The sequence below is a fragment of the Callospermophilus lateralis genome, chromosome 6 (assembly GCF_048772815.1).
Source record: "Callospermophilus lateralis isolate mCalLat2 chromosome 6, mCalLat2.hap1, whole genome shotgun sequence".
Classification (NCBI taxonomy): Eukaryota; Metazoa; Chordata; class Mammalia; order Rodentia; family Sciuridae; genus Callospermophilus; species Callospermophilus lateralis.
Window position 1 is genome coordinate 70,070,575 of NC_135310.1, and position 3,672 is coordinate 70,074,246.

The 3,672-nt window shown below is 33.7% G+C and overlaps 1 pseudogene; it reads right to left on the bottom strand.

The window, feature by feature from the left end:
• Positions 1 to 2,282: 2,282 nt before the first annotated feature.
• LOC143401893 (mediator of RNA polymerase II transcription subunit 28 pseudogene) lies at positions 2,283 to 2,862 on the bottom strand (annotated as a pseudogene).
• Positions 2,863 to 3,672: the final 810 nt, after the last annotated feature.

Consider the following 3,672-nt stretch of genomic DNA (forward strand, 5'->3'; position numbering starts at 1 on the left):
AATTGCAAGCAAGTGGAATACAGGGGCTGAAAATGCAGTTAGCAGAGCAAAACCATAATCTCATTTATGGGGGTCTACATCCTCATTTGTATGAGTCTATATCCTAATTATATGGGTCTACACAAAAACAACTTAAAAATAACATCTTGAGAACAGCCTATGTAACAAGTTTCACATAGGAATAAAAAAGATGGAGTTGATATGGCAATACTTACTTATGCTTGTCTCTAGTTATTTTTTATACTTAACTATTGTTCTAGTAAACTATACCCATCTCTATATTTATCTGTAACTATCTGTAAGTATATTAGACCTATAAGCTTACACTTATCACCTTACATCATCTATATCTTATTGCTAGCAAATTAAATTCTATGTCTTACAGTGATTATATTATTGTATTGTTACTTTTCATTAACCCATAATTTCCAGTCTATAATTTATAACCTATAACCTGTATTGATTAAATCCAGACTATAAGATTACTTGAAGGGTGGGGGGAACACCCAAAAAAAAAGACTGAGACCTTTGTATTAAGAAGGCTGAGGTTGAAACTGGCTTGGGAAGATTTGGGCAAGAGGAACATGAGACAAGAAGATCAGAACACAGATTAGTTCATATCATATTCTTAAATAAATATCACAGGTTTTGGGTGAGGAAAAACTAGAAAGTGATATCAGATACTCCATTATCCTTCTGACTTCATTATACCAGTTCAGTATACCTTACCCAAAATACTTGAAACTGGAAGTATTTCAGTCTTCAAAATATTTGCATATAAACAATCAGATATATTGAGAGTGGGATTGAAGTTTATGTTTATTATACTTCTTGAAACACAACCAGAGGGCATAATTTTTGTGGTGCCCCTGTGCTTTTAACTGACTTATCACATGAAGTTAGGTGTGGAATTTTCTGCTTGTGGTATTAGGTTGGCAGGCAATGTTTTTAGACTTTGGAGCATTTTAGGGTTGGGATTTTAAAGTTAGGAAAGCTCAATCTGTACTATAAATTGTATTCAGTCTTCCGGTCATTTATGGACTCAGTTACTCTGGACATTTGTTACCTTCATTCAATTCCAACATGAGGAGCTTCCTCTGAATATGTTTATATGAAGATACCTGGATAGCATAGGTTCTAGTAGAATCTAAATTCTGGAGCCCAAGTTTGATTAAATTTATCAGCAAGCCCACTTGAAACCATCCTGAATGAGGCTTGTTTGTGTCCATTTAGGTCGACTGTATCTTTCTACCAAAGTCTATTGCTTCCCTCAAGACCTGGATTACTTTTGACTGTCTTCTTCCAAGAGCTCAAAATTACTTTTGCCTTTATTTCTCCTGGATTTAGCAGTGATAATAACTTGACTGTTACTCAGCCCTAGATGTTGAAATAGCCTTTGGGGTTACTATACACCTACCTACACCTTCATAATCAGTACCTCTCAATCAATTTTACTACAAACAAACTATTTCAAGTATGAAATTTGTTTCTTGTTAGACTCTAAAGAAATAACAACCCCACATGGCACTAGACTTTTTGTTGCATGATCTTCATCACAATCATAAAATAGTATTTCCCACTTATACCAACAATGCTCAGGCTCATAGAATTTAAATAACTTATACAATGTCATTCATATAGTAATCACTGATTCTAGACTTTTGGTATAGTTTACTCTGAACCAAAACCTCTAGTATCTCCATTATATTCTATTGAGTCCTGAGTTTTTCTTGTGTTTTTCGTGTACATTTATTTATTTATTTATTTATTTATTTATTTATTTATTTATTTAACAAGCACTGCTATAAAGTGATAGAGTTTAAGGGAAAAAGATAGTAGACATAGCCTACCTTGATTCCCCGTGAACAAATGAGGTAAGGAATTAGGGAAAGTGAAGAAACTTGCTCATATTTTCAAAGGAATTCATTGTTAGCTTAGTACCCCCTGAAACTATTAATTCAGTGACCCGTTGAAGCAGAAACAAGAAGTAACTTGCAAAAAGTGACACACTTGAAGGAAGGTGCCATATTCCTTATAATTTCCAAATATCTACTCTAAGATTATAGGGCAGAGTAGGTGCTCATAACTCTGCTTAAAATTAAGGAAATGAATGATTATTGTAAAAATAATATATTAATAAAACTTGGGGGAAATTTTTAGGTAGAAACAAAATTAACACCAACTCATTCTCTGACAAATAGTTGTTCTAAAATGCCATGCCCACACAGAGAGAGGTTTGGAGAAACTATTTGCAGGAGTCTACCTTGTAGGCCAGACCTCTCTCAGGTCTGTTTCAGAGGCACGGGGATATTGGCAGATGCCTGCTCCAGGTAGGCCAAGAGCCCTGAGGGCCTTCAGCTGGCTTTTTGTGCCGCACATTGATGGACTTCAGCACCTGCTGCCAATGCCTCAGCTTTGTCAAGTGCTTCTGCACCAGAGCATCTTTCCACTGCAATTCATTCCTTAGTTCTGAGACGTCCCCTTTGATAACTTGCTGTGGCTTCAGAACAATCTTTTTTGTAGGGGGAAAAAAAAAACATTCTGTCTTGCAATATCCAGAAACTTCTGAATACACTGACCAATACCAGTTCGCATGTCTTCCTGATCAGTGCCATTGACATAATCCTGACTCAGGAGAGAATAAAAGCAAGCATCAAATGACGATTACAACTCATCCACCAAGGTGCTGCTAGAAGTTCTTGGTGTGCTAGGCTCTGCCTAAGGAAGTGAAGCCTGGCCAGGGAGGCCTGCAAGAGGCCTCAGACAGAAGATCAGACAACATACCGCCCAGTGGAGCCACCATGTTTGGGATGGCGGGCTGCGGCCCACCAAAACAATATATTCATTAAATTTATCTGACATATTTTATTAGAAATAAGAAGTTACTTTCAGACAATAATGATAATTTGGGGGAAATAATAGTTTCAAATGTTATAGTTTTATTATTACCTCTTATATTTAAAGAATAGCCACCAGATAAGTTGAGGAAGAATTCTGATATTTGAGTTAACTTTGAGTAAATCTTACTAATGGATTTAAAGGTAAATGAAAAAAGGAAGATTTAAAACATAGTCATTCTCATATTAAATATAAAATACTAACAAAATCAGGGGGAAAACACAAAAATCACTGGAAAAACACATAAATTTTTGTGACTTTCAAAGTTTTAAGTGATATAATTAATAATCCAAAATAGAACATAAAGTGTAAAATTTTATGGGTCAATAAAATAAATTATAATTTTTTTGGATAGAATGTTTTTATAGCTAAGGAATTCAGAATAATCAATAAAATACTAAAATTAACAAGAAAACTCAAAAAAGGTGATTAGAAACAAATTAAACAAATCAAATCACCCAGATTTCTATATACAAGTCTCAAAAATAGCAAGCATAATTAAATATATGTGTCGAGATATATACATATATATGTATATGTACACAGAGTATATATACAGAGACATTGTATAAATGCATACATATACTCTAGTGTTTGAATATAAAACACTTATTGATAAAATGAATAAGCAATATATGGGATCCATAAGAAATAAACTATAAATTTTCTGAAAGCCATAAAGCTTAGTTTGAATAAATTGAAAGTCATGCAATATTTTTAGATAAGGGTACAAAACATAAAATCTAAGGTTCTTTTCAAATTACTTAAACTTGT